Source organism: Theobroma cacao, chromosome 1 (assembly GCF_053813885.1).
Source record: "Theobroma cacao isolate CCN51 chromosome 1, ASM5381388v1, whole genome shotgun sequence".
In the NCBI taxonomy this organism is placed as follows: Eukaryota; Viridiplantae; Streptophyta; class Magnoliopsida; order Malvales; family Malvaceae; genus Theobroma; species Theobroma cacao.
Window position 1 is genome coordinate 20659273 of NC_142639.1, and position 13505 is coordinate 20672777.

Sequence of the window (13505 nt, forward strand, 5' to 3'; positions counted from 1 at the left end):
TGTGGTAAAAATTACTTTTTGTTTGTTTTGATTTAAAAATAGTTTATATTCCCTTAAAACATGATATTTAGTAACTATTGCTCACAGGGGAGACGTAAAATTGATGCAAGAGCCTTGCGAGGTTTTGATTGACATTCCGGGTAATGAATGTCTATCGAGACATCGCGCGGTTGTCATGGGCTCGAAGGGAGTATCGGGTTGTGACATGTGCATTGCACAACTCTTCAGGGGCTACTTATACACTACAACCACTTGACCAATTAGTTATCATTTCGACCCATTTCCTGTTTATCCAACATATATCCTTTAACATTTCTCATCCACAAGCATATCGGGTTATAATTACCTCCATACTTAAGTTTAGAATCCTCGACATTAAGCACGTTAACCATTCAAAGTATCACCTATAATCTCATGGATTTCTCCCATATCCTTTCAAAATTGTAACTGTAATTAAGATTTCTAGTTCCATAATCCTACGATTGATTGTTGGCCTTACACACTATCTCATGATATCCCATGCACTTACGACACATTGAACTCTCTTATTATAACATAGTCCCCTAGTTCAATGTGTTTACTCGAAAGTCAACGTCTTTGATACAACTTGCCCCATAAACTAGGACTTTATTTATTTATTTTCATATTCGAAATCATGTCAAAAATCCACATACCATGATAAATGATAATTCCAAATAAACACTATCAATTCAAGTGGCATTTTATACCTTGTTAAAAGCTAAGGTTACCACTCAAAAGCCCATCACGTTTATTGGTAACCATTTCATAAGACTGCAAAACATATTTATCGTTAAGTTTTGTAGTTGCTTGAATCATTAATGACTTTTTAAGTCAACCTTCAATAATTGCCTAAAGCGACTAACCACCCACTAAGGTGAATATCTTTCCCCAATCATTATATTGCTAATCTACATCAGTCAGGCATGAAGACTCCAATACGCACCAAGTCACTAGAATAACTACTTCATAATTCGTTTGAGTCATATAAACATAAAAGCCAACTCTTAAATCCTTTATACAGATTGCTACTACTACTTCATTTACACCACGTCAACCTAGACTTAAAGTAATATGAAATTCAACGAAAATATTAAACGTCATTAGGATCATCGTCGCCTTGATCAGAACACATCGACGGATCCTTTTCCGGATCCTCTTTTATCTCATAAGGTTTCCCCATATTATCCTTAATCCAAGCTTGCTGTATTCTTATGCATTCCTCCCTACTAGTAGGTGCAGCACCTCTTCCACATCTAGGAGGAAAGTTTCAGACAGCAGATACCTTCCTAGGACGATAAACTCTTCTTGCAATTGCCTTTTTCATCTTTTCCTCAAACATTACCAAAAAAAAATTTTTTTACGCCTTCCCAAGTCTCAGTGTTTGCCTCACTTTCAAGGCTCTCACTATTTTCGAGACTTTCCCCACTACGAAACATTATTTCCAATCCCAGTGGAATCCATCCAATAGGAATCTGGGACTGGCCACTTTCCTGATTACCTAGATCAAGGTGCCACTGGCCTCTAGTAGTGGAATTTAACGATCCCTCGCTAGTACTATGAGGGGCATCCGGACTACTGTGGCCTCTAAACATGGCGTGTGCAACAGGCGCACTTCCAAATCTATACGCAACCAAGCAGCAATTACTAAGCCATTTATACATCATAGCAATAGGTAGGTTTCTAATGAATTAGGGGCCTATGTAGCCTCCCGTCCTAAGCTTGGGTTACGCACCCACAATCCAAGGATGAGACTCTACACAGACTCCCACAACTCCGTTGATAGACACAAGATTCTCTAAAACTCAACTAAACCTAGAGTTCTGACACCAACTTTATCACAGCCTAATTTCTGGGCCATGACCAACGCAAAAGCTCAACAGGCACAGCCCACTAGGCCCTAGTAAGCCTTTCTATATGAACCTATATTTTAGCCCACTTAACATCCACATTCCTTTAAGATCTATAATTCATAATGTTCAAATAATAATTTCTTTAAAAACAATTCATAAAACCCAAGTATGTACTCATAAGAGCATCATCAATCATAATGTACTTAGATAGCTTGCCAAATTAATCTTAGTAATTCATATCAAGAATACATATACACATAATTAGACCTTGACCATCAGTGGAGTGACTCTGGGCTTAGGTGCTCCCGTATAGTGTCATGGCAAACCTACCAAAAATGGATAAGAAGGAGCACCCCGACCTACGATCCAATCATCTCCAAACTAGAAAACCTAAAACATGAAGTTTAAAGAGAATGAGTATAAACCCAGTGAGTGAACATCGGAAGGGAACAAGCAAACGATAAGAAAAGTTTAGAAATCATGATGCACTTATGTTAAAAACAATGCCATTTAGTTTAATTTCTCATAAAACCCCTTAATTCAACCTTTCATTATTTAACCCCTTAGTGTTGAAGGATCTATGATCCATAATGAAATCAAAAAGTGAAAACCACAGTAAATATTCGAGCAAGACAAGCAAAACAGAGTGTCTTTTTTTTTTCCGTTGCATTGAAAATCAATTTGGAAACAATTTCAAATTTCAACATTCAACATTTATTGCAATCACATAATATTTTCTCTAACATTTCTATGGTATGTGTAAACATGTATACAACCACCGGCTCATCAGCTCATGTGCACTCCCACACCGCACATAACTAGAATCACCCGTCATCACCGGCATGTGCACTCCCACACCGCCCATGCATGGTTACAATTATCACACAATATTATCATTCAAAGCATAACATATATATCATCAGAATATAGGAACACATGGGTTCATCACATTACACATTTTACAACATAAAACGTTTCATCAAGAGCTTGTTCCCAAGCATGATTTAGAGGAAAAAATAAAATAAAATCATTTAAGTGCTTTATCCCAACACATATGTATTTTCCAAAAAAAATTTAATGCAAGCTCACTCACTTTAACAATGTCACCTAACAAGACTAGCACCCACAAGATCTTAATCCAAGTAGTCTCGAAATACTATTAAAACCTATAATTGCCAATAAACAATAATAGCTTCAAATATATCATAAATTTAAACTTAGTAATTCTAATAAGCATACTCTTGATAAACTAAATTCTAGCCTAATTTTTAACCTAGAATTCTAATCTAATTCTCAAACCCATCATATCAACTATTTCAATTTAAATGTTCTTTACCTTGGTGAACTTGGAGGCCTAAAGATTAACAAAAACCTAATATTTCCAAGAAACAGAATTTGAAGCAATTAGGAAATAAAATCTGAAAATATAACCCATAAATTCATAAATTTCAAGAGTTGAAAATATATACCTTTTAGCCTTAAAAATGGAGATTTAAAGTTGAAAATTCAAGTGTCGGTGATGGTAGAGTAGAAATAGAAAATAAAGGAAAGAAAGAGAGATTTTTCCTTCTCTCTCCAAGGGTTTGGTTTTGCTGGAAAATGGGGTTAGAAGCTGCAGGTTTGGTGCCCAAGAAGTTAGGAGAAGAAAGAAGTAAGAAAAGAAAGGAAATGAAAAGAAAACAAGGAAAATCGAATGAAAAAAAAATTTGATTTTCATGGAGGTGAAATGAAATGGCGTTGGATGGGTGAGGAAGAAGAAAAAAATATCTTTTCGATAAAAATAAGAACCAGTCATGGGATAAGGATGAAGAGTCAAAGCTTCTGAAGATAAGAACCGGTCATGGGATAAGGATGAAGAGTCAAAGATGAAGAGTCAAAGCTTTCTTGGAAGCTTTGACCAAACTAATGATAAAATTATCATTTTGCCCTCCAAGGTTTTCACCCTTTTTAATTGTATCCTCCCACAATCTTTTAATTATAATTTCTTTCCATTTTTCTTTCTTAACACTTGTACCAATAAAATGTCAAATTTATGCTTCAACGCTGTATCACTGCAATATTTAAATATTTGCTTACCCGCGCTAGCTTTATTTAATAAATACACACGAGCCCCGTTAAATTCATTTTTCTCTGAAATTTCCTTGTTTTTCTTCTCCTCCACTTAGATTGACCATATACTCCTTCTTCATGGAAAATTTCAACACTTAATAAAATATTAATATTTTAATATTATTTTATTAATAAAATATTATTTTATTCCAAAATTTTTCACTTGTCTCCTTGGCACCCAAAATGTCTTATTATGCTCGTTTTTTTATATCGTTAATTCATCCTCAATAAAAAAATTATTATTTAATTGTTATTTCTTCACGTGCGAAATGTTTTACTCTAGAATATTCTTTTCACCTTTCATCACTTTTAAACATTCTAATTAACCTCTATTGGCATCCGATAAGCTTTATTAGCCACCATATCTAAGTATGGGTATTACACCTTTCTTGTTCATTTATTTTCATTTTAAAGCTAAAAGATTTACCAACATACGAAAAAAGATTAATCATTACCCATTTTGATATATTTGACTTACTTGACCTACTAGAAGTAAATCATTTAATAAATAAATAATTTTTTTGATACTACATTGTCATTAACATCTTAAATAAATATACTACTAATTCTTACCATCAACCCATGTTTTCTAGAATTTGTTAAATTCACTAACGATTTCTGCTATCATTGATGGTCCATTTTTGCCTAGAAAAAATTGTTTTCACTGTTAAGGGTAGAATTGGCCGATAAACAAAGGTATACAAAAAATCAATGTCATGCTTGCAAAAAGATCCTTTATTTTTACACTAGAAGATCTACAACCACCATAGCTCATTTGGATTCATTGTGTTTCACAAATTGCAGGTCGACCTCTTTTTCCTTTAGCAATAAAAACGATTTCTTCCAGTCGAAATTTGGACCATTCCTTCATAACACAACTGCTGTTAAAATGATACAACTGGAAAAGAACGCACTATTAAATAAAATAAATTTTATAACTGTTAACATACAGATCGTGATAATTATTGGTATAAAATTTGTTTCCTGCATGATAAATTCTCACAAAAGGATAATTTTTAGTCATTTGTTTTACTGTATTTTCATTTTTGTTTGACTTTTCTTCTATAGTTTCATCTTTCTAATGATTCTTGTGAAGCTATAGAACACATTTCTAGAGGTATTTCACATCCCTTTCTAGATCCTTTTCTACCTTACGCTAATTTTTAGGAAATACAAACTGGAAAAGTTTCTATTTTCTTAGGATTTGCTGATGCTGCAATATTGTAGGGGTGAGATCACATATCGACATTGACGTCATCAGCAAAGAATAAGAAGAATATCATTATTTTATAAATGTTGCTGATATCTTTCTATAAGGTTAACTTCGTTATTTTACAATTAAGCCTTAATAAAACAAAACCTATCTTACTAGCCTCAATACTATTGTCTTTTGTGGAATATTGTAGGAGTGCAAGACAAGTTATTATGCATCGAGGTACAAAAAATTTGGAAACTTAGGTACAAAAAATTTGGAAACTTATGCTATGTTATTAGTGCTTTACAACCCTTTATTGGGCACCGTAACCAAGACCTTAGAATCAAGGTTAACATTTTTAGGGATCTTGAAAGTAATAGTTCCACTTCCAAAGTTTATTATTTTCTGATCCATTAGGTTATGCTATAGCCCATACCATGCTCATTTCACATGATAGCATTATGAGTTTTGACTTTATAAATAATTTCATATCCAAGTGAATGAAGGTAAGTGGCAAACATATTTTCAACTAACAGCCCTCTGTACTATGAATGCAAAGTACTTAGTCAGTGGCATGAAAATTACACCAAAATGTTGATCCTCACAATCGAAGCTTGGAGATGGAATAATTTTTATCTCATTCTCACTATGTCATTTCTTGCTTCTGTTAATTCCAAGGTACATGCAGTAATTTATATATACTACTTTTATAGAAGTATGGTTGTTTCTAATTTTGCAAATGACGTATTATCACATTTTAGCAAGGAGAATGAAAGGGGTGAAAGAAACTGGTTTAACTATCTCTCTTTACTAATGATAAGAATTTGGAGAAATGGTACTCTGAGGAATATTTTGCTGCAATAGGTCAATTGCTTTGTGATTGACCTCTATCAAAATCTTAGTATCTTATGATTATATTAAAAGTTTTGGTCTTTGTAGGTTGTTGTCAATGGTGAAATGACTCTTTTTCAACTTATAGCTCTTTATTATTTTTATTCAACTTTAAATTTTTAATTCATTTTGATTGTATGTTTTGATATGCTATCCAATTAATCACGCCCAACATCCAAAGGCAAAAATAGAAATATAAATGAAAATTACAAAAATTCTTCTATTTAGAAAAATTTCTTAAAAAAACCCTTTTTTATACATGATAACAGAATATTCACTGATTTTCCAATAACCATTCATCTTTTTTATTCTTGCTTTTTAAATTATAAATTAACACAATTTTTTTATTTATTTTAATACATTACTGTGTATTATAATATAATTTATTATTTTAAATTCGTATCATAACAAATAAATTATTTTATTTTTTCTTTAAACAATCAATAACAATTATAATACTAAAAATTAATAACATTAATAAACAATTCTAGACATCAACTAATTTAAATTTTTGTACTAAATTTTTAACATTAACTATTTATAAAATTTGCAAAACCATACATTTCTAGTAAACTATTATTGAAGACAACACTAGAGAGATGAAGGTTGTTGCTTTTGGCAAAAAAACTAGTAAAAGTATTAATTGCTAAACTGGAAACAATCACAAGCATTGATAAATAACTCTCCCCGGTCCAGTGAAAACACTGAAAAATCAAACATGAACATTAATAATAAGGTTTAACTTCAAGAGAAATGAAAACTGAAGTTACCAACTACAAGCCCTTTGACTGCCATGAAATCCCAAATCAATCCTCATCAACTTCAACACATATAGAACAAACTGATATCAATGCATCTAAATCATCAATTGCTCCAACAGATGAATCCCAAGAATCTCTACAAGAACCCATAATTTCGAAGAAAAATCTTCCCAAAAAAAACACCAAGAAAGTCAACCATTGATCCCACAAATTCACTTGAAGAAACCATTCTCACACCACCAATTAGTGCACAAGTGTCAAAACAACTTTTCTAGGAGAATCACCACTCAAACAATCCAAAACCAAGGATGACCAATCTTAACCTCATTATATACTTTAAATTCACACAAAAACACAAATGACAAAATCCTAACTTAAAATTATAGTACAACTTATTTTGTTACAATGTATGGAAAAAGCCAAAAAAAGAGACTGACAAGGCATCATATAAACATACTAGCAATAGCATTTGGAACCAACTTAACCTAAAGTCTATCCAACCTGCCTTCTCTTCTGATGATACCACAATGAAAGATATTAAACATGTTCATTTTGAATTTATTTGATGTAAATGTCTTTTGGTTTTTTACAATGACATATACTTTGATTCACCTTTAGTTCTTAGACAATTATTCTTATTATTAATATAAGGTAATTTCAGATTTTGTTCATATATAAAATGATTGTACTGTTGGTATATGCCCTTAAGCCAATTCGATTGGTTAAGGAATATATATTGCAACGACCTCTCCTCGGTCGCTGCCGACGTCCAAGACTTCCGGAAAAGACCCGCCAAGTCTTGAACAAGCCTGTGTCACACCCCGAAACTCCCTATCGGGCCCGTGACAACCGCCACGAAGCCTCGATAGACATTTTTCACCCCGAATGCCAATCGAAACCTCGCAAGGCTCTCATATCAGCTTCTGCACCTCCCCGGTGAGTGACAGTTATTAAATCTCGTATTTCAAGAAATCATAAGTCGTTTCCAAATCAAAACAATAAAATATTATTTTCTGGCTCACATGGGCATTTTCGTCATTTTTCTTCAAAAATATCGAAAACCCGCCAAAAACATGGTGTAAAAGCTAAATATGTTCAAACATTCTTTTAATTAAATAACTAAAGTATAAAATTACTTTTACAATGACACGTGGACCCCCAATTAACCAATAAGATGCGAGTCTATGAACCTACAATTTTGTCGATGCAAGGCTAACTGAAGTCCTTGATGCAATCGGCTATCTACCGGCTATCCGGAGCCTAAAATGTGGGGAATTGAGGGCGGTGAGATTATAAAATCCCAATGAGTAAACAGACACCATCTAAACTATCTAAAGGCGAGTAAATGGAGACGAATTAAAATATTCTTTTCCAATATATGTTTCATAACATGAATATTCAATTTACTCAATTAATCAACATGGCTTATATATCTCACAAAACTTGGCTCCTGCCAAAATCATTCTCGCGGATACTTTTGTCAAGGTATCCCACTGAGACCGCTAAGGTTGTTAAAAATTCATATTTCGCATAAAACACATTTTTCGTTAAACATCACAGCCGTTCCTTGGCATTGGCTGAGTCTCACTCTCACGTGGTGGTTAATGTGAAGTGCACTCAAAAAGCCCACCTCAGGAGATACCCTACGCGCCTCTACGACCAAGGTGAGAATATAAAGGAGTTTACCGTGCCCCTCTAATAGGCTGGTCCACGGAACCCCCCACCACTATAGTAGCTAATCTTTAATCCACCAATTGATCAAATCTCAATGGCATAGCATAGCAATTACATTACTAACAAATTTATCAAGGCAAAACAGATAGTTCATATTTTTCAACACAAGTATAAATTCAGTCAATCATGCCAATTTATCGCAAGCCATTTAATTCAAATCATAATTTTATAACACAAGTAAGCAGTCTCCAATTGCTCTATTTTCAAAACCAGTATTCGATTTTTCAGAAAATTTATAAAATCATTTTATAAAATCACAATTTCTCCTAAAACATAGCAATTTACCATTTAAACCCATTTTCCATAAAATCACATAATTGTATAAAACTACTCTAGATAATTAAGACGATAATAAGTTCACTCACAATATTAGGAGTAGAAATACTCCCATTTTTAGTCCGCGGGTACAGTCCTTTACCCGTATCCAATGGCTCACCACCTAGCCATAATCCATGACACATATTCCAATTAAATTGTTTCTAACAGTCATAAGCTATTTCAGGCTCGATGTATATCCATGATATGATATGCAACTTATCCGACTACCGTTTAAATGGGGTGTTGACCTAATTTGGCCTATTATTCGATTAAATCGATATACACGTCCGTTTAAACTCCAAATTAATTTTTTTCAGTTTCTATACCTCAATTGCACCCAAATTGACTTAATGTCCCTCAATGTGGTGCAAATTATCAATCTCGATAGCAAATTACAAAAATACCCTTAGTGGGTAAAAATTCATATTTTTGCTCTGAAAATTTCCATTATTTTTCTAGGCTCATAATTCATCATTATTCATCATAATTCCTCAAATAAACATCAAGATCAGCAGCCAATATTCCCCTAGAAAATTCGGCATAATGGGTTTCAATGGGAGAAAATTATTTCTCTAGCTTATTTTTGCTATATTTCAATATAACCTAACTAAAATCACTTAATTCAATTAAAATCAACCAAAACTCAAGCTCAAAACTCATCCATAGAGGTTTGGCCAGCATGGGTGTCCATACCCACTTTCTAATTTTGCATGAAAATGAGAACAAAAATGCATGGGTAGTGAAAATCACAAGGAAAATCAATGAAATTTACCTTTTTAATGCATGATTTCTTGATTTCTCTTGATTTTCCCCAAATTTTTCAGCTAGGGTTCTTATTTATTTTCCCCTTTTTTTTTCTCCTGGTTTGGACAGCTTGAAGAAGATGAGAATTCTGGAAATTTTGGCCTTTTTAAAGGCTAAAATAATATAATATTATTTTATTCATTTTTTTTTGTTTTATTAATTCCTTAAATTCTAGCCATCCATTTGTTTCCAAATTTTCACCATACACTTTTCCCACATATCCATAGCTTAGATAAAATTATCAGACTTATCCAAAGTCTTGGTGGAGTAATATTTGAAATTTACACTTTTACCCCTATAAAAGTCAAAAATTACATTTTTGCCCCAAAAGCTGAAAAATTACCCATAGACATATTTTTCATCCCTTATACTCATACCATTCTCCAATTTGTCAAATGTGATCTAAATTCTCTCAAAATCTCAAATTTTGTTCGCGAGTGGAAAAATTACGATTTTACCCGTACACTCCAAAAATCACTGAAATTAAACTTTTTCACTGCCAAACCCTCAAACTATACTCCAATACTCAAATCATACTCCAATAAGTTAAATGGGGCCAAAAAATCTTTTCTAAAAATTCTCATTTTGTCCCCAGGTGGCAAATGACATTTTACCCCTAGATAGTGAAAATTTCGGTTTGACTCTGAATTGATTCTTAAACTCCGAATTACCATTTTGAGTCATCCCTAAACTGTGAAACTCTTTGTAAAACCCAACCCTATAAATACATGTCATGACATACATGCACTGAGTAGCATGTTATTATGCTAGGAAAGCACATAAGAAAAGACGAAACCCGATATCGTACCTAACGGTACACTTGAGTTGATTTAACCTCGAACTAGTTCAAATAGGAATTGTAGGATGAAATTTAATATTTTATAGTCCAAGAATAACAAAAATGATTGTTCGGAGTTCGAGGGTTCATTTGGGGTAAAATTGGAAATTTTCATGTTCAAGGGCAAAATCGTCATTTTACCACCTAAGATAATAATTTGATCTTGGAGTGAAATTTTTGACCAAGATTAACTATTTGGAGTATAATTTAATGATAGGAAGTGAAAAAGTTTAATTCTGGTGATTTTTGGAGTGTAGGGGCAAAATCGTAATTTTACCACCCACGGATAAAATTTGAGATTTTGAGAGAATTTAGATCAAATTTGACAAATTGGAGAATGGTATGAGTATAAGGGATGAAAAATATGTCTATGGGCAATTTTTCAATTTTTGGGGCAAAAATGTAATTTTTGACTTTTACGGGGGCAAAAGTGTAAATTGCAAAAATTACTCCACCGAGACTTTGGATGAGTCTGAGAATTTTATCTAAGCGATGAATATATGAGACAAGTGTATGGTGAAAATTTGGAAACAAATGGATGAAATTTTAAAAATGGGCCAATGGAAAAGTGACATGTGGCATTTTTTAATGAAATAATATTATTTTAATGAAAAGTCAGCCCATTTAAACCCAAATTTTGAGTGCTGGCCGGCCATAAGGAAGAAAAAGAGAGGAAATAGAGAGGAAAGGAAGAAAAAAAGGAAAACCAAAGAGAAACAAGAAAATTCAAAGGGAAATTCGCGGTTTTCGACCGTTTACGCGTCTAACGGTAAGATTTTTCGATTTTAGCTTGATTTCTACCTATCCTATGCCTTTATTTCCATTTAGCATGCTTGAGGAGAGAGATCAAAAAGTGATATCAAGGTCTGGACGAAATTCTAGGGGAGAGAAATTGAAATTTTTAGGTTTTGATTTTTAGTTAAATTGATAGTTTTAGTTAGTTAAATGTGTTTAGAAATTAAATTGGGCAAGAAATCATTAAATTTTCACAATACCCACTCTTGGCTGGATGCTCAATGCTGTACAATGATGATGAATTGATTTTATTCTAAGGGAAATGAAGAGAAAATGATGAAAAACGATTAAACGTGATAGAAAAACAAAGTAGAAAATTAACCGAGTTAATGTCCCATTTTTGGCCGAATTTTCCAAGGAAGGGAGTGAGCTGATTTTGTTGTTTTTAGAAGGTTATTGGCTGATATTTAATGGTTAGAAATGTTGGAGAGAGAATGGGATGATTTAGAGCTAAAATGGAGCGCGTTAGCAATTTATCGGGCAAAGTGCCAAAAATAGGTTAATACTGCGTTTAAGCCGTTTTAGGCTATTGCATTTCATACCATGCATTAGTATAGGATTTAAGTTAATTATATAGTGATTTAGCATCAATGTGATGAATTGTGTAAATTTTTGTAATGTGTCTAGGAGGAGAGCCTTCCGGAAAAGGCAAAGAAGTCGTACTCGACGAGTTGTGATCGGGGCGCTTAGAAAGCTTTTAGTTTGTACAAACTGTGAGTAAACTTATTATTATTGTAAATTATCTAGAGTTTATTTTTAAATGCCCTTTATGTATTTTATGAAATGAAAACGGGATTTTTGATGTTTTAGGAATAAATGTGATAAATAAAAATATATTGTATTGATTATGAAATTGAGTAATTGGAGGCTACAAATTGACTTGAAAAATATATATTTTTTCCTAGGAATGGCTTATGAGAAATGACTATATGTGGCTATATTTTTTGAATGCATTGGGAAATTTATGTAAGTTGTTTTACTATGCAGGCTGGATAAATAAATAAAAGCCACGTTATACTGTCGAAATTTTATTAAAATTGGTGGGTTAGTCACTGCAGTGACGGGTTTCCGTGGACTGCCTATTAGAGGGGCACGATAAACCCAATTATATAGTTACTCCGGTTGTAGAGGCGAGGAGGGTAACTCCTGGGGTAGTAGTAGAGCTCACTTCACGTCGAACCCCCACGTGAATGTGTAACTCGGCCAACGCCAAGGAACGGCTGGTTTTTAAAAATAAAAATGTGTTTCACGTGTGAACATTTTAACACCCTTGGCGGACTCGGTTAGATGCCTCGGCCAAGGTATCCCCGAGGATTAGTTTTGGCTTGAGCCTTGTTTTAATAAAAGACATAAGCCTTAACAATTGTTTTGGTAAATTACAAATATTTTATGGGTTAAGAAATAAATTGAAAACATTATGAAATGGGTTGAAATTTGTTGTTTAAACTTGCCTCCTTTTTACTCGCTTGTAGATATTTATGATAATGTCTGTTTACTCATTGGGATTGCAAAATCTCACCCAACTCCTTTCCACCCATTTCAGGTTCAGTATAGACTGTAGATAGCTGATCTCATCGAGGACTACCATTGGATCTATATTTTCCAAACCGTAGGTTCACAGTCCTCTTTACTTTTGTTTATTCGGGGGCCCCCTTGTTATTGTAAATTAAATTAAATATTTTGGCTTACTGTATTTCAGTATGTATAAATTTATTTAGCTTTTACGCTATAAAAATTATTCACGTATAACTCTATAAATATTGTTTTATAAGAAAATAGAATATTTCCCTTAATATTTCTTTTATTTTCTTATTTTATTCAAATAACCGTAATTTCGTTTTAAATGAAGATTTTAGACTTTTAAACTCATTTTGAATATGAATTATGTATTTTGTACTTGTATATTACGTTTTAGCCAGTTTTGAAATTTTTGAGAAAAAATGACCAAAATACCCCTGTGTGGCAAAAATTTTATTTTGATTGTTTTTGATCTAAAATAGTAAATATTCTCTCAAAACTCGATATTTAATAATGATTGCTCACAGGAAAGGAAAGAAACTGATATGTAAGCCTTGCGGGGTTCCGGTTGGCATTCTGGATAATGAGTGTCAATCGGGACGTTGCGGCGATTGTCATGGGCCTGAGGGAGGTTCCGGGTTGTGACAATTCGATTCGTATCAGAGCTTTTG